Here is a 20,085-nt window from a genome sequence, read left to right as displayed (position 1 = left end):
ACATGAGAAATCTAGAAACATTCCTTCATCTTTGCCTTATGTATGCTGTTCCTTCTATCCTGACTGAAGTAGCGCATAATCCAAAGAAAAGTTCAGGTATTCCTCTACTCCAAACATAAACAGATAGCCTATGGTTTCTAGGGTAGGTAACTTAGTTTGTGTGAAATATAAGGTGATATTGTAATATTATGCCAATGTCAGCACATCTAACTTATACCATAGTCCTTTTGAAAAGTTAATTCCAAGGAAAGGTGGGCCAGTGGAATGGGGCCAAATAGAAATATTCCTTTATCGTGACTATTATAAGAGCTGGTTTCTACTAGTCCACAGTTCATTGTCATGCCTTACACAGTCCCAGTCACAAGAAACATGGATGGAGGGGACAAAGAGAAAGAGAGAACCAGGCAAGAAAGGCGTGAAGAAATTGGTCCTGCAGAAGGACGTGCCTTTACAGTGCAGTCATTCATTGAGGGTGCAGTGTCCATTGGTTCACAGGGACTTACAGATCTAAACCAATGAATGTGTATTATGGAAGGATTCTGTGGTCTAACAAATGGAGACCAGAAAATCCTTCATTGGCACTCATTCTTAGAAACAGATAATTAGTAGTAAACCTTTTCCATGAACCTTCTCCAGAGATAAATAAAATAGAAAAACAAACTATGAGCCCAAACTGGATTTGGTAGTGGTCAGCAGCAAGGAAGCTAGAGAACCAAGCTTGCCTGATAGCAAATGTGGCTGACGATGCTCCAACCTAAACACTAAGCCTTGGGCCAGCAGCCAGACCTGGGGACTAAACCTGGCAGCCCACAATGTGCTGAGGCACTTGAAGAAGGATAAAGTGCTGCTATTTTCCTCCTTCAAAGATTCCAATTTGAAGTATGCCAACTTCTAGCAAAAGCTGTTGTTAAAACTTCCCTGAACATTTCCAATATAACTACTCATTAGTCACACAGATGGACAACAAACAGATATGAGTTCACACAGGTATCACCAAGAACACAGGGAGGCAGGGCACCAAGAGGGAGCACCAGCACAAACAGTAAACAACCGATTAGGCCCACAAAGGAATTCTGAGGATGAAAGTGTCAGAGAATACACAATTGCTATGTAGAATAACTACGTATAAAATGACTAAAGAAATGTGAGGTAGCAATTAGAGATTACCAAGAAAGAACAGGAATAAAGGAAGAGAATCAAATAGAACTTCCAGAAATGAAAACTATAACTTTTGAGATTAAAAATGAAGCCTTAGGGCTTCCCCGGTGGTGCAGTGGTTGAGAGTCCGCCTGCCGATGCAGGGTACACGGGTTCGTGCCCCGGTCCGGGAAGATCCCATATGCCACGGAATGGCTGGGCCCGTGAGCCATGGCCGCTGAGCCTGCACGTCCGGAGCCTGTGCTCCACAATGGGAGAGGCCACAGCAGTGAGAGGCCTGCGTATTGCAAAAAAATAAATAAATAAATAAAATGAAGCCTTAATAGATGGATTAAACAGAAGATAAGACATGGCTGAACAAGGAATTATTGAACAGAAAGATTCATCTGAAGAAAGGAAGCAAAATTCACTACAGGGTAGGGGGAAAGGAGACTATGTCAATAGACGTTGGGAATTAAATGTCTAATATCCACTTTATTTGTGTTTCAGACAAAAGAGGAAATATTGAAGAGAAAATTTTTTAGAATTTTTCCAAAACCACTGAAATTTCTCTTAATCATTTTGTTTGAACTAATTTCATTTCAAAATCTGAAACCTAAATCTACTGAGTAAAACACACACAAAAAAGGAAATTTGAAAGATTATGCATCAATGTAAGTATGGCAGTATTCCTGTTATCTCCATTATATATTTATGATGTGGATGATGATGGCAAAAATTAGGATAACATGGAGTGTTTTGTAAGCTCTAAGCAAGGTTCTAACAATTTTTAAATTTCAGCTAGACTGTCTGAAAATGAATTCCTGGAATACAGCCTTTTTATTAGCAGTAAAGTCACTTTTTTATTCCTTTGAAATATAGAACTTGTGTTAATGTGTGGAGGATGGATGACAAAAACGTACATAAACAGCTGCTGTACTGCAGGTAAAATGAAATTGCTTTAGACAGGGTGGGTGAAAGAAACCCCAGCAGGCTACAAGGCAAGACACAGTGTCAGCTTTCATAAGAACCCATCTTTAATGGATGCAAAGAAGCTGGGGCAGGACATAGCAGATAGAACCTCACAGCCCATAACAATCGGATAACTCAGCGTTTCGCTTTGGATAAACCTTGGAGAGAAAGAAAAAGAAAGGAAACGCTGAGTTTGACAACAGAGTAAAATCAGTCTTCATTTGTATGCAGCTGGAAACAAAAGCCTGTCAGCCTTCGCTGGCCTTTTAAACCAGACTTGCACATACTGATAGCAACATTATCTATAGTTTACAACATGAAAGCATAGGACAGTGGTATATATATTAATCCTTCTACCTTTATCCCATTGCTTTGGACATTTTCCAAAAAATTCTAAAATTCAACAATATTCTTCAAGTGCCCAAGAGACAAGTGAAGCTACTCCAGCCCATGTGACACTGGAAAGATATTCCCTTCTTGATGATACAAGAACAGTTTAATGGCGGACAAGACATAAGCTGTTTAAGGCAGAATAAGAATTAAAAAAAGATTATGGCTACCTTCATCCCAGACTTTAAGATGACATCTCACTTTACCCACAGTTTTTGTTCTGCTTGTGAACAACTGTCAGAATCAACTTATTTCTATGCAAATGCAAGATCACATTCTGATAGAGACTGTTTCTCCTTGAACCTGGAAATAACAGCCCTGCTAAACTTAAGCCCATATAAGTAAGAAGACAAGAATGCAAATGCCTATGACTGAGGAGAGGTGGTAGAATCTGCTTGAATTGTCCAAGCATCAAAGGAAAAGATAACCCTGTTATAGAAGAATCCCTAAATCAGCCTGGTAGTTAAGGTACCAGCAGTACTGCACAGATATCCAATGTCATCTACCTGTTCTGTGACAAATTTTATAAGAGAGGAGGAAACAAAATTAAATGATCTGGGTAATGTGACAATAATGCCCATTCATTTTCTGACTTTTTTTCTTTAATGGGAAATGTCTTCATTTATATGATAAAGAAGGTGTCCTCTTCCCTCTGACTGGAGGGTTTGGCCAATTCTCTGCTCAAGTGCTGTTTTGTTTTTGTTTTTGTAATTAAAGATTTTTTTAAATCAGTTATGTAGTGCTACAATAAATGTCCAATAATCTACATAGGAACAATCTTTGATGATGAAAATGATGAAGATTGAATAAGGCTATCGATTACCTTATTTACATATAAAGAATAGATACCCAATGGTGAGGAAGAGACAGAAATCGGACAAATACTCATAGGTGTAAAAATTACATCTACCTCTGAGCTTATACTGTAAATGAGACATTTTAAATAGTCCTGTAGCCCATGCCTATTTTTTTCTCAGAAAAAGAAAAGCTGCCATCATGACATCCCCTCTTGTTGTAGATTTCCAGTGTCACTTGAACTTTCAGTCAGAATCTTACTTTCTTCAAAAAATAAAGAAAATATTCCCTGCTCTTTATCTTATAAAGATAAATTTATCTTATAAATTTATTTGTTTAATAGTATACTTTGCTTTCTCATACAAAATTTTAATATCCTATAATTGTCACTTAAAATGTGTTTTCAAAAAAATGAAATTAATTCCTCAATATTTGAATATTTTCAGAAAAACAGCTGATTGTGAGGTGAGGTAAATGTTTTCCAGACACTTTAATTATAATTTTGTTTTTTTCGATTATGTATTTTAGATTTGCATTCTCTCCACATGATATTTGGTTTGAATTAGTTCTTAGCTGTTTACTAATTAGGTTCAAGTAGCTGATATCTGTGGTTTGTTATGGAAATGAACTATTCAATTGTACATGTATTACAAAATTTTTATAAAGCCTTTAAAAAAGCATATAGAGTCTAATCTCAAAATGCAAACTAAACTCTCCTCAGTTGGCATTTAAATTTAGCCAAGTGTTTCAGGATGTATCACCATGTCACCTTGCTCAGTTCCAGTTCCATTTGGAGTCCTGGTTTTGACAACCGAGAAGCTGAAAAGTTTTCCTCTTTTACTCTTGGAAAATATCCCTCAAGTAACTTTACTGGGATTTTGGCATGATTCTGCAAATTTGGCATCCCATGGACTCTACTACTTTCCTGTGACTGTAGCCTAGGGGTGGACATTTTGCTCTCAGCTAAAAATAATGTCTTGCTCTGGAGTTACTACCTGCTGCAAATGTATTCCCGTATAGCCCTTGATGGTATACTATATTCCTGTTAGGATACCTGTTCTTCATTTTGAAGCTGCTCATACTTTTCTTTTTCCTTGGGTTTAAAAACAGATGGAAAGATATACTATGTTCTTGGATTGGAAGAATCAATATTGTCAAAATGACTATACTACCCAAGGTAATCTACAGATTCAATACAATCCCTAACAAATTACCAATGGCATTTTTTGCAGATCTAGCACAAAAAAAATCTTAAAATTTGTATGGAAACACAAAAGACCCTGAATAGCCAAAGCAATCTTGAGAAAGAAAAATGGAGGCAGAGGAATCAGGCTCCCTGACTTCAGACTATACTATAAAGCTACAACAATCAAAACAGTATGGTACTGGTACAAAGACAGACTTATAGATCTATGTAACAGGATAGAAAGCCCTGAAATAAACCCATGCACCTATGGTCAAAAAAACCCAAAACCAAAAACGAGAATTTTCAGTTGAGTCATTCTCAGAGATTCCATCAGTTATGATCAACTCCAATGGGTTGGTCATTAACCATCATGTGTACTGTACTCATGCCTTTGGGCACCATGTTCTAAGTATCACAATTTTTTCCAAAACTGGTAATACAGCCAATTCTACTCAGGTTCAGCCATTCTCTATGGATCATTCATATTTTGTTTATAAATGAATGTTAAATTTTATCAAATGCTTACTCTGCATCTTTGAGATGATCACATACATTTTCTCTCATTTAATGTATGAATTATACTGATTTTCAAATGTTAAACCAACCTTGTTATGCTGGGATAAACCATACTTGGTCTTGGCATGTTACCATTTTTATATATTGTTGGATTTAATTTGCTAATACTTTGCATAGAAATTTTGATTCTATCAGTCACAAGTTTTCTCTTCTTGTTACCTTTCCACTCCTTCCTAGTTTTGTGGTGATAATAAAAGTTCATTGCTCTCTTTTCTTTGGCAGGAGTGTAGATTTTGCATTAGATTGAAGTTGCAAAAAAGACTCCCCATGTGTAAAAGCATCTCATCCTGAGATGAAGCAACTTGGAGGTTTTACTGTTTAATTATTTCAGACCTACACACTTGTAGGCTGTTCCTTGTAGGTGAAGATGACACAAACTAAAGCCTTGATTAATTCATGTTAATTTTGACAGACATGGAGAAATTAACCACAAACTATGTTTTTGTTCTTTACAGAATCAGGACAGATTACATGTACATTTAGATAAAGGAAAATACTCTTTTACCAAAAAAACTTAGATTATACATTAAGAGTAAGTAAAGAACATTTTATTTTATAGTCTTCCTCTACATTGCCTGGAATTAGGTTTCTAAATCTGTCAAAAAGCTTTATCTATATCATGGGTACTTTAAAATTACTTTTGCCAAATAACAACTGAACACAGGGCATATACATTTTAAAAAATTTTTATTAGGACATCACCCAGTGCTTCAAACATCAGTACTTTCTTTAAATCCCAGAATTTCTAATATAATGTTGAGATATTTGGTGTTTACAAAACAAAGCAAATAAAAACCAGATGTGCCCACTATACCTTCTGAAAATCTTTCCTACATATAAGGGCCCTTATCTTCAAAAGAGATGATGAAATTGATATACCGCAAGAAAAGAAAAAACAGCAGGGCAGTTGAGATGCCCAAAGGATAAGTTTCCCAGAAATAATTAGCTTTGAGAGTCAGTAAGAGCCTTCCAGAAGCATCTAAGAAGACAAAATCTCTTGCCTTCAAGCACCATTATTCCTTACCTCTTTTAAAAATACTATTTTAGATTGACTTTGTTAAAAGTTGGTAAAAACTGGTTTTATACATACAGGAAAAGAAATAGAAACTAAGTAATCTAATAATTGATAATATTTTATTCTTTTTTTTTCCTAACAGGAATCAGCAATATTAAAGGAAAAAAATAGCTATTTCATCTGCAACAAAAGATGGGAAAATTTTGTCTGAATTCAGTTATAGTGCATAGCTTTTATTGCTTTAATTCAAAAGTTTCTAAGAACATTTGTAGTTATTGTTAATTCTGTGGTTAATCATGGTTTTGTTACCTGTGTAACTGGTGATTAGAGGAGTCTCAACTCCTTATGTATAAAGAAGAAAAGTTTCTATTATTTCTCAGCTGCTGCTTTCAAATGTGCAATGTTGAAACTCCCTTCACTGCTGGGAAGTTGGCCTCTTAACAGCATATGGTTTCAGTCCCATAATTATTCCATCATTTTAACATTCTCAGCTTAAATTTTAGAAATCTCGTATCACATTTAAAGCTCTAACCATGTCCCCCAGACAGACTTGATTTGTGGCTCTCCAGGCTTGGAGCAGGAAGTGAGCCATGGTCAGATCTTACACTTCTCTACCTCTAACTCATCAAGAGACATGGTCTGCGGGGACCAGAATTGAGTAAGAGGCCCCAACAGAAGGAAAGTGTCTGTGGCCAACACACACTTGCTCTACCAGAGAGCTATAGGAGTAATTCCACTTCAACACAGCTGGAGCTGCTATTTGACCAACAGAATAGACAGGAATTTTATCTACACTTTCTGCGCAGAACATATATGGAGCCAGAAGGAACTTACACTCTTTAATGCCAATAGGTGGCCAATTTAGAGACCCAGAGGTGGCGTATTTGTGACTTAGCTTTTTATCTCTTTTTAATCTAGAATGAAAAGTTTTGCTTCCTCTATGATATATTCCATTTATTTGAGCTTTAACATATCTTACTAGCCACTAAATGACTCCCTAGATATAACATCTTTCATGACTCTTGTCTATGTTCACATGCTAGTTATTTACTTACCTACTTAGTTTTATTTAGTATTTATTTACTATGTTTAACACTTTGTATTCATCCTAGTTTGTTTTCCCATGTTCTCTAACAGAACTGCATTTTCTCAAGCAACGTAGAAAACTCACATTAGTCATATGAAGCAAAAAGGAAGAGGACTGACATTAATTACAGCTCAATACTTATCATGTCCAAAGTTGGGCATTAGGCACATTGTGTCTGCCTGCTCAGTTATTTCCTATTGGGAACCTGAGAGGAAGAGAGGATATCCCTATTATAGAGATGGAGCAAAACGCTCACAGAAGATGGGTGATTTTTTCAATGTCATGTAACTGTCATATTCTAAAGCCTGGATGTGATCCAAATCTCTCTGGCATCAAAGTCCATAAAAGCCGCTGCCTGAAACATTAGTCATTGGATAGGAAATTGTTCATTTTTTGCCTAGAATAAAACACAATGTTGCCCCTAGGTCCTGCATAAAACATTTTATGTATTTATGATTGCTTTATTTCATTCTATGGGTGAAATAATTCTCTCTTTCTTCATAAATCTATTATATAACTGCATATATCTGTTAAATTAACTCCTAGGTATTTAACTTTTTGTGTGTGATTACCCTTGAATATGGTACTCTTTATAACATTGATCTGTATTTTTAGGTCTTAGTTTCTGGACAATCCATAGTGTTTAATGGGAAATTAGAAATGTGGGTCTCTAATACCCTTTGCCACCTTCAGAGAAGTTACCATGTGAAATATATTTTGAATTTAAATTCTACTAATTAGTTGCAAAGTCTAAGTTCACTCAAAGGGTAAAGATTTTACTTACTTCTGAATATTATATTTTATTACATATTATAAGCTAGTTACTATACTATATTTAAATTAGGGGAGGATGTAACTTAAATCTTTTAAGTTAACACAGTATTTGGGGACTTCCCTGGTGGCACAGTGGTTAAGAATCTGCCGGCCAATGCAGGGGACACGAGCTCGAGCCCTGGTGCAGGAAGATCCCAAGGCCATGGAACAACTAAGCCTGTGTACCACAACTACTGAGCCTGCGCTCTGGAGCCTGAGAGCCACAACTACTGAGCCCGTGTATCACAACTACTAAAGCCCGCGCACCTACAGCCCATGCTCTGCAACGAGAAGCCATTGCAATGAGAAGCCCGTGCACCACAATGAAGAGTAGCCCCTTCACTGCAACTAGAGAAAGCCTGCGTGCAGCAACGAAGACCCAACGCAGCCATAAATAAATAAGTAAATAAATAAATAAATAAAATTTAAAAAAACAAAAAGGCAGTATTTGGTAAAGTGTTTATTCCATCATTATCGTTGCCACCAACCATCAAAATGTAATGGCAGAGGGGTGGATCAAGATGGCGGAGTAGGAGGACTTGGAGCTCACCTCCCCCCTACATTCACATCAAAAATACATTTACATATGGGGGCTTCCCTGGTGGCACAGTGGTTGGGAGTCCACCTGTGGATGCAGGGGACATGGGCTCATGCCCCGGTCTGGGAGGATCCCACGTGCTGCGGAGCAGCTGGGCCTGTGGGCCATGGTTGCTGGGCCTGCGTGTCCAGAGCCTATGCTCTGCAGCGGGAGAGGCCACATCAGTGAGAGGTCTGCGCACCTCAAAAAAAAAGAAAAAAAACATTTACATATGGAACAATTCTCACAGAAAACTAACTGGAAACTGGCAGAAGATCTCATACAACCGAAGCTGCAAGAAAGATCTCCACGCAACAAAGAAGGATAGAAAACAAAGACATCAGGATGGGACTGGTGCCCCTGGAAGGGAGCTGTGAACAAGGGAAGGTCCAAATGGGTAGGCCCTAGTCCTGAGGAACACCCTTGACTCCTGAAAGGTCCACTGGGACAGACAGAAGGGCTCGAGTAGTCTGGACACCGCTCGTGAGGTGTGCGCACGTGCTGGCTTATAGCAGTTAGGGCAGAGACTGACCTGCACTGAGAGCTGTCACCTCACCACACTTCCCAGTTCAAAATGGGCACCCAGTGGGGCTGCTAGTATTCACAGTGACTAGGCACTAGATCTCTGGCAGAGGGCTTGGTCTAGCTGTACAGAGACAGCCCAGAGGGCCTGGAGTGTGGTCCAGGCCAAACCTTGGAGTCCACTGTCAGCAAGCACAAGGCAGGGGTAGGGGTAGCCTCCGAGGCCACTGTCAACACACACACAGTGGGGGTAGGTCCAGCCGCAGTGAACTTTGTGGACAGGCATACCTGGTGGCACCACGGAAATGCACGTCTTGGGCTGATAGCACCTGGGGAGGAGTATGCTGAGCCCTGGCCTGGGAGGATTCCACATGCCATGGAGCAACTAAGCCCGTGCGCCACAACTACTGAGCCTGCGCTCTAAAGCCCATGAGCCACAACTACTGAAGCCCGTGTGCCTAGAGCCCATGCTCCACAACAAGAGAAGCCACCACAATGAGAAGCCCACGCAGCACAACAAAGAGTAGCCCCTGCTTGCCACAGCTAGAGAAAGACCCCACGCAGCAACGAAGACCCAGCTCAGCTAAAGACAAATAAATAAATTTATAAAAAAGAATTAAGAAAGATTATCAATAGAAATGCAGATCACTGTAACAAGGAACTAAAAACTATAAAGCCGAACCAATCAAAATTAGACAAATCAATTGCCAAGATAAAAAACAATCTAGAAGTAATGAATAGCAGACTAACACAGAACAAATAAGTGATTTGGTAGAATAATGGAAATCACCCAATCAGAATAAAACACAGAAGACAAATTTTTAAAAATAAAAGCAACATACAAGATGTACAGGATAATATAAAGCATGCCAAAATACACATAATAGGGGTTCCTGAAGGAAAATAGAGAAAGGGTGATCAAAAATGTACCTGAAGGGCTTCCCTGGTGGCGCAGTGGCAGAGAGTCCGCCTGCCGATGCAGGGGACACGGGTTCGTGCCCCGGGTCTGGGAAGATCCCACGTGCCGCAGAGCGGCTGGGCCTGTGAGCCATGGCCGCTGAGCCTGCGCATCCGGAGCCTGTGCTCCGCAACGGGAGAGGCCACAACAGTGAGAGGCCCGCGTAGCCCAAAAAAAAAAAAAAATGTACCTGAAGAAAATATGGCTGAAAACTTCCCAAACCTAAAGAAAGAAACAGATATCCAAGTACAGGAAGCACAAAGGGTCCCAATCAAGATAAAACAAAATAGACTCCATCAAGATGTATCATAAATAAACTGGCAAAAGTTAAAGAGAAGATTCTAAATATAGCAAGAGAAGAACAGTCAGTTACAAGGAAAACCCCATAAATCTATTAGCTGATTTCTCTGCAGAAACTTTGCAAGCCAGAAGGGAGTGAGTGGTATGATATATTTAAAGTCCTGAAAGGGAAAAAACTGCAACCTAGGATACTCGACCCAGCAAAATTATCATTTAGAATGGAAGGAGAGATAAAGAATGTTTCAGAGAAGCAAAAACTAAAAGAATTCAGCAATAGTAAACCTACCCTAAAAGAAATGTTGGAAGGTTTCCTCTAAATGGAAAAGAAGTAAGAATCTGTAGGAAAGAGAAAATCCCAATAGGAAAGGCAAATATATAGTAAAGGTTGAAGATCACTTAAATAAGCCAGTACATAGATTAAAAAACAAAACAAACAAACAAACAGAAACACTGTAAAAGCAACTACTAACTACAATAAATACTGCAGGTATAATCATGAAGATGTAAAATATGACATCAGGAACACAAAATGTGGGGGAGGGGAGTAAAAAATGTAGATCTTTTAGAATGCATTTGAACTAAAATAACTATCAGTCTAAAGTAAGTAGCTAGTTATGGGTCAACATACTTGACCCATAATCACAAATCAAAAACATACAACAGATTCACAAAAAACAAAAAGAAAGACACTCAGGCACAATACAAAAGAAAACCATCAAACTACAAAAGGAAAAACAGAAAGCAATGAATAAAAAGAACTAAAAAATCAACTGGAAAACAAGTTTTAAAATGACAATAACTATATACCTATCAATAATTACCTTAAATGTTAAGGGACTAAATGCTCTGATCAAAAGACAAAGAGTGGCAGATGGGATTAAAAAAACCTACAATATACTGCCTACGAGAGACTCACTACAAGGCAAAAGACTCACACAGATTGAAAGTGAGAAGACAGAAAAAGATATTTCATGCAACTGGAAATGAGAAGAAAGCAGGGGTAACAATAGTCAAATCAGACAAAATACACTTCAAAACAAAGTCCATAAAGAAAGACAAAGAAGGACATGATATAATGATAAAGGAATCAATACAAGAAGAGGATATTATACTCGTTAACATAAATTTACCCAATATAGGAATACCTAAATATGTAAAAGAAATACTGACAGACATAAAGGGAAAAATGGACAGGAATACAATTATAGTAGGAGACTTTAACACCCACTGACATCAACAGACAGATCTTTCAGACAGAAAATCAATAAAGCAACAGAGGCCCTAAATGACACAGTAGACCAGTTGGACTTAATATCTACAGGACACTACATTCAGAAAAACCAGAATACACATTCTTTTCATGCGTGCATAGAACATTCCCTAGGATAGACCACATACTAAGTCACAAAAGAAGTCTCAACAAATTTAAGAGGATAGAAATTATTTCAAGCATCTTTTCTGAACACAATGGTATAAAACTAGAAATCAACCACAGAAAGAAAAACAGAGGAAAAATGTACACATGGAGACAAAACAACATGCTACTAAAAACCCAGTGGTTCAATGATTAAATAAAAGAAGAAATCAGAAAATACCTTGAGACAAAGAACAGTGAAAATACAACCTTAAAAAATCTATGGGATACAGCAAAAGCAGTTCTAAGAGGGAAGTTCAGAGTAACATAGGCCTTCCTCAAGAAACAAGAAACATTTCAAAAAAACAACTTAAACTACCATCTAAAAGAATTAGAAAAAGAATAACAAACAAAACCCAAAGTCAGCAGAAGGAAATAATACAGATCAGAGAGGAAGTAAATAAAATAAGACCTCTCCCTCCCAAATTAGAAAAGATCAGTAAAACCAAAAGCTAGTAAAAAAGAACAACCCCCCCCAAAAATCAACAAACCTCTGACCAGCCTCACCAAGAAGAAAAGAGATGACCCCAAAAAACAAAATAAGAAATCAAAGAGGAGAAATAACAACCTATACTGCAGAAATACAAAAAAGTCATGAGAATACTATGAATAGTTACATACCAACAAATTGGACAACCTAGAAGAAATGGACAAGTTTCCAGAAACATACAGCCTGCCAAAACTGAGTCAAGAAGAAACAGAAAATTTGAACCACTGCTGCCCACCTGGCATTACCTGCCCACCTCATCTGCACACCACCTGCCCAGACCAATCACTAGAAGTGAAATAGAATCTGAAAGAAAACAACTCCCTGCAAACAAAAGTCCAGGACTAGACAGCTTCACTGTAGAATTCTACCAAACATACAAAGAAGAACTCACACCTATCCTCAAACTACTCCAAAACCAAAACCACAATGAGGTATCACCTCACACCAATCAGAATGACCATCATCAAAAACTCTGCAAATAATAAATGCTGGAGAGGGTGTAGGGAAAAGGGAATCCTCCACACTGGTGGTGAGAATGTAAATTGGTGCAGCCACTATGGAGAACAGTATGGAGGTTCCTTGAAAACTTAAAAATAAAGCTACCATCATATGGTTTAGCAATCCTACTCCTGGGCATCTGTCCCAAAATGATGAAAACTCTAATTTGAAAAGATACATGCACCCTAATGTTCGTAACAGCACTATTTATAACAACCAAGACACTTAAACATTCCAAGTGCCCATCAACAGACGACTGGTTTTAGAAGATGTGGTATATATACAAAGGAATATTACTCAGCCATAAGAAAAATGAAATATTGCCATTTGCAGCAACATAGATGGACCTAGAGAATATTACACTTAGTGAAATAAGTCAGACAAAGAGAAAGACAAATACTATATGATATCACTTATATGTGAAATCTAAAAAAGAATACAAATAAATCTATATACAAAGCAGAAACAGACTCACAGACATATAAAACAAACTTTTGGTTACCAAAGGGTAAAAGGAGGGGAGAGAGTGATAAATTAGAATTAACAGATACAAACTACTACTATACATAAAATACAAAAGTAATAAGGATTTACTGTACAGCACAGGGAAATATATTCACTATCTTGTAATAAACTATAATGGAAATTAATCTGAAAAAATATATGTATATAACTGATCACCTCACTATATACTTGAAACTAACACAATATTGTAAATCAACTATATTTCAATTTAAAAAATATAATGGCAGCTGACAACTGTATCCCTGGAATGACAACTTTAGCTACAGTTTACTGTGGTGCCCCTCTACAATGAAATGTTCAATCAGTATGGAAATCTTTTACACCCTGTTTTTGTTCTTGTAACAGGCATCATATAAATTCTCAACAAAACAGATATTCATATACACTTCAATTACAAGAATCAGTAAGTTGTTTTAAGAATGATAAAATTTGATTTTATTTCATTGGAAATTGAAAATAGGTCAATTAACATTTTTACTTATTTGTAAAAAAGCAATTTCTGATTTTTTGATAGTTTTTCTCATAGTTTCCTTTTAATATAGCCTTTTGGGGGAAAGACAGGGAACTTAACTACCCATAATTGGTTCTGGTAATTCAAAATGTAGTCACTGGGATGCATCATCATCTAAATTTTTCCCAAAGCATAAGCTATAACTTGGGAGTATATTAGTTTTGGAAGCATTTTTAACTCTTTCAGAAGGCCAGAACACTATGAGTAGATTGGTGCAGAGTTTATTAAGTGACAATTACATGTTTGAAAAATCAAGCTCAATTATTAACTTGGAAAACATCTGAATCAAGTTAAGCCTAATTTTCTAAGCATGTACCTATCACTTAGCCAAAAATATTTAAGTATCCTGCAAATATTTCATATCTTTTCTATAAGTTAGATGACAACCTATCCAGAGCTAAAATAAATTATGAAATTGTATATAACATAAAAATGGATTCTAACACTTCATTTTCATACAGCTCTTTCTGAGACAGTACATGTTAGAACATCTTAAGTACACTTTATGTTTGATTATTCCTATATGCTTGGGAGACCACTGGCAGGGTTAAATATATTTTCTAGCAAAATGGTTCTAAGGAAAATTAGAACAGTACTTGATTAACTGAATGTTCAACCTAATGGTGAAAGGCATTTATAATTTCATCACATTGAGAGCACTTCAAATAGTTCACAGGAACCAGAGATCTACATCCTGTGAAAGAATTTAAGTAACTGGTTAATAGTAGGTAGGTTGCCTCCTCTTGACGACTGTTCAGACAGAAAGCAAGGAATCTGATGGGAAATGTGCTCTCTTATGTTGAGGATCCTAATTTCACTTAAAATTCTTAGCTTCTAGAGAATCACAAAGCAGAAATCATTGAAAATTATTTTGTGCAATTTCAGATGTCCAGTTGTTCTCCCAACTCTCATTTATAATATACTTAAGCCATTTATAATTAATTCATTTTCAAATAGCTCCAAGTAAATTTTTAAAAATTAAATCAAACAATTGAGCTTGGAAAGAGATTCCAGTTATACAGAATGATTGTATTGGTTAGTTTAAACAAAACCAATAATTTGTCAAATTGGGTTTCAACACAATTCAGTTGTATAGCATGTAAATAAGATATTATAAAGGCAACCATTTGCTATTCGTACAGTAAATAGATGAAGCTGGCCTTCATAAAGGAAATAAGAATTGGTTTTTGTTATAGATTTATCTGGGAAAAAAGAAACCCAATACACCCTTTCTCTTTCAGCTCTCTTTCTCTATCTTTCACAGCTTTCAAACATCTTTTGCTATACCATTATTTATGGGGGTGGGAGGCACTTTTCAAGTAAATGTACAGCCAGTTGGTGGTTAGAAATTAAATCCTACTGTTTTTTTCCATATCTATACCCTCTTGTCAACTTATTGATTATGGGACACACGTTACTCCTTGCCTTCTTCAAGGCTTAGGCTATTGTGATTTAAAACACTCTTGACAGTTAAAATCTTCTAATTTCAAGATTATTCCCTCTGCTATGAATTTTGAAAATCTATTTGGTTCTCAAAGACAGTAATATTATTCATCATCAGAATGTTTCAACATAAAGGTCTCTTTTGGTGAAAGGGCCACAAGCACAGAAACAAAAAAACAGAAATTAAAATGAATCTGTTAAATACATCAATGTTACTATATTAAACATTCACTGAGAAAAACTGAAGTACTTATGCATGGGGTAAGAGAAACTAAAAAACTGAAAGCAAAAACGTTATTGGTGGGGAAATATGACCATCCTCTTTCTGTGTGTGTGCTTTAACTACCAAATTGATCTGGCTGAATAGTCTATTAAAAGCACAATCTTCATAAAAAATTGCCTTTGGTATCTCCTCAAGATTTATAGGATATAAAGACTCCCTTACTACTTATTTTACGAACTATCATGTTTAGGGAAAATTAAAAGGATTGTTAAAGGAGGAAACACAGATTCTTCAGTCTATGAAAGAAGCTTACCAAAGTTGCATCATTTCTTTTACAGCTGTTAAAATAAATAATTTGCTTTGCAAGTTTTCTGAATGATATTCAACTGAGAGAAACTTCTTTTGATGAACCAGAGAAGAAATAGCTTGAACTTTGCTATAAGTTATTGACGAGCTTTCTTCTCGTCAATATAGAATGAAGTGTTTGACCCATCCGAGTTACCAACTAGACATCACATTTCTCAGATATATCTTTGATCAGCCTCTATGTTATTCTTATACTTCTTAGAAGGAGGTGATTTTATGTAAGAAATTTCTTTTATCAAATCTTTTCTTTCTTTTTTTAAAAAAATAACATAGATTTAAAAAAAAACTATCACTCCAATTTCTTCCTTTTCAGCAAAACCAAGGAAATTAGAAACATACTTTAATAAAAGTTAAAAAGATGACTAGCAAATAAGGAGGAAAGGGGGAAGTAAATACAATCCTGCTGTGAGGGAATTTAAGATAAATGGCTTTCAAGTGTTTAAATAACCCATCCTCTGAAACTAAAGGAGGGAAGCAGTAATGGAAATGAGTATTTATCCTATGTCCACTCAGACCATATATTTAGGAGTTTAGGAGGGTGTGTGAGAAAGATGTTATTTGATAATGTTACTGCTTTGGAAGAAGGAGTAAATGAGCACATTTTTTGAGAATGTAGAAGGTGATTGTGGAGCTTGAGGAGACTGCATAACAGATTGATATTTTAATGAATATTAAAAAAAATTCATTTAAAATAAAAATATAGTAAACTGTTGTATTTACTTATGTATTAAAATATTCATAAACTTTCACTATTCTCTTATGAGAAGAAAAATCATGCAAATGAATAAACTATATGGGGATATATACATATATATATATTTCTTTCTAAGCATGATCCCTCACCCCACCTCACAGAAAAAATGATGGAAAAATGGATATCACCACACAAAAAGTAAAAACAGCATATTGTTTAAGAAATTTTAAGCACTATATAAGCACTTAATATATTGTGCACAGAATTCTACAAGTGAATACAGAAAAGTATCTGAACATTTATGAATGAAAATTACTCAGGGTGGGGACATAATTATTTCTATTTCTCTAATAATTCTGCAATGAAAGTACATAGAGATAAATATAAATATAATCATATTTTAATATATTTAATTAAACATATTTTAGTACCCATAAGCCTGCATAAAAGAGTGAACATAAAAGCAATGTGTTATACAGTCCTTGCCTTTAAGAATTTTATGGGCAAAGGAAGGAAAAGCGTTGATCTTTATCCATTTTCCTAAGTGGGGAGGTCTAGAAAACAATCTGAAACTCCCTTTGGATGAAGTTTTATTTATAATGATGAAAACATGAGTAAAATAAGAATTAAGAGCATTGCAGTTTCTCTATTTCAGGTTTTGAGTCCAAATGCAGCCTTAAGATTATAAATATGCACAGAAATATTCATCCATGACATTGCTTATGTCCTTTGCAAAAAAATATGAAAGTCATCGAAAGTTCTTTATGTAACAATAAGCTTCGGTTAAAAAGAAAACTCTTGTCGTAAGAAGAAAAAAGAAACCAACCTAGAATACATGTATTTTTTTTTTCTTTTTTTTTTTTTTTTTGCGGTACGCGGGCCTCTCACTGTTGTGGCCTCTCCCATTGCGGAGCACAGGCTCCGGACGCACAGGCTCAGCGGCCATGGCTCACGGGTCCAGCCGCTCCGCGGCATGTGGGATCTTCCCGGACTGAGGCACGAACCCGTGTCCCCTGCATCGGCAGGCGGACTCTCAACCACTGCGCCACCAGGGAAGCCTAGAATACATGTATTTTTAAATAAAATTTTCCTTTTCATATAAATATATTTATTGTTAATAATTTAGAAATTTTAGTAAACCAAAAGAAAAAATTATCATTTCATCCCACTAAACAAAGGTAATATGCAAAATATGATGAAATATTTTGCAGTTTTGCTCTATGAATATTTAAAAACCTGTGTTTAAAAAAACAGCATAATACTGAATAGATTTTCATTTAGTTTTATTCATTTTAAATATATTTTCAACTCAATAAATATTTAAAAATTATCTTCATTACTTTATTTTATAAATAATAAATCAGCCCATCATAATTTATTTAGCCCATTCCTATTTGTTGGATATTTGGTTCCTGATGATTTCTATTTAATAACACCATGATATGAATCTCATTTAATAAAATTTCTGCACACATTTTCATAGAGATAACTCCAAAAAGTGGAATTATGGCACAAGGAAAACATAAATATTGAGGCTTTTCATATTAGCATTTTTTAAAGCTGAGGTTAGAGAGTGTGGATTGGAATAGACTACTTACATTTAGATCAGAAACAAGATCATGTAACCTTGTTTGTACTCAGAAAATTACAAGATTGAGGGGCCAAATAATGATCTGTGTTTTAAAGGACAAGAAGGCTGTCATTTGTTGAATACAAAGAATCAACTGTGGTTATGGAAATAAATAATAGAGCTAGATTAAAAAAGAAAAATCTTAATAGAAAAATATGGAAGGGACTCCAATATATGATGGACGAGGAGGAAATAGTTGTCAGTCACTTGTTCCTGACATGAATGGTAGAAATATCCAGAGGGTTTAACCATGACCAAGGTGAATGGAGGTCAACTGAAGGGAAAATATAATTGAAAATAAAATAGTTAAAAATTTTCTGATCTCTATTTGTTATGATATCAAATCTTTAATTATTATTAACTTTTTCACCATGCAGAGCTGGTTTAGAAATGGATTACATATCCACAATTATACTGCATTCATGAGAGTGTTAAGACAAAAAACAGATCTTTGATAATCACAAAATCTTCCATTTACAAAATACATTTTTCTTGAAAAATGTGAAGCCACTGTAAGTCCCATTGAAGTTTTAACATGAAGCCATTGAAGAAAACTCTTTCCTTAAGAACTTTTAATTAGTTTTGAGAGAAAATGTTTGCTCATTGGTTTTAAAAAAGCTTACATTATTATCTTGCTTTTAGTCACAAATGCTTTATCTAATATGTTGCTGTTGTCCAGGACTCATTAATTCTATTGTTTCCCTTGTTGTTAGTGCTCATTACTTGGCTCATTTGAAGTCAGAACAGGTTAGAAAGGTTAAAACTTTTTTTTTAAACCTGTGTCCTGAAAATAAACAGCCTATGAGATAAAGCTGAACACCTGAACATTTGATGTATTATGTCTCAGTAGTATCTGACAACCCTTACTCCCTGGCAATGCAATTTTTTTTCTAATAATTTAGTCTCAGTCTATTAAAAGACAATTACAGATAATGCACACAGGCAAGTGGTGAAGGATGCCCAGAATAGCTTCTGTAGAGAGGTTATCAAAACACAACTCACCAAAAGGACTTTTGCATTGATTTTTAAAAAAAAAAATTTCAAAAACACAGTTATATAGATTTTTACAGGACTAAATATAACAAAAAAAGATGGAAAGGATTTCCTCTTTGCTACTTCATATAACACATTTTTAAAACATAAGGTAGGGACTTCCCTCGTGGAGCAGTGGTTAAGAATCTGCCTGCCAATGCAGGGGACAGAGGTTTGATCACTGGTCCAGGAAGATCCCACATACCATGGAGCAACTAAGCCCATGTGCCACAACTACTGAACCTGTGCTCTAGAGCCCGCGTGCTGCAGGTACTGAGCCCACGTGCTGCAACTACTGAAGCCTGCATGCCTAGATCCCGTGCTGCACAACAACAGAAGCCACCACAATGAGAAGCTCACACACCACAACGAAGAGTAGACCCCACTCACCGCAACTGGAGAAAGCCTGCGCAGAGCAATGAAGACCCAACACAGCCAAAAATAATTATAATAATAAGGTAAATGTTATAATAGCTATTTATTGCCTTATTATAACTAAATGCTTATTCTTTATTGCTGTGTACAGTTTTGAATATTTAACATATTTGAGTGTACCAGTGTGATTTCATAGCTGTCCTGCTGGTCCTTCACCTTGGACTACTGCATGATTAACTACTGAAGAAGGGGCATTATCACAACAGTAGCCATTACAGATGAATTAGACTTGCATCATGACATTTTGCAACAAAATTAAGAAACCTCTTGGGACAATTCTGAGTATAATCAATTGAAACTATTGTATTCACTCAGCCCTCTAGAGGATTTAAAATGCACTGATACTCACATGAAACGGCAGTAACTGTGCATAGTATAAGTACACTTATTTCTGAAATCCTTTTTGATATCTTATTTCATATATGAGGTAGAGGTCCTCTCCTTGCTTTGTTGACTGGGAAGCTATAGTATATGGAATCACCACATGGAACATGCT

The sequence above is a fragment of the Globicephala melas genome, chromosome 21 (assembly GCF_963455315.2).
Source record: "Globicephala melas chromosome 21, mGloMel1.2, whole genome shotgun sequence".
Lineage (NCBI taxonomy): Eukaryota > Metazoa > Chordata > Mammalia > Artiodactyla > Delphinidae > Globicephala > Globicephala melas.
Note: the sequence above shows the minus strand (reverse complement) of the source record.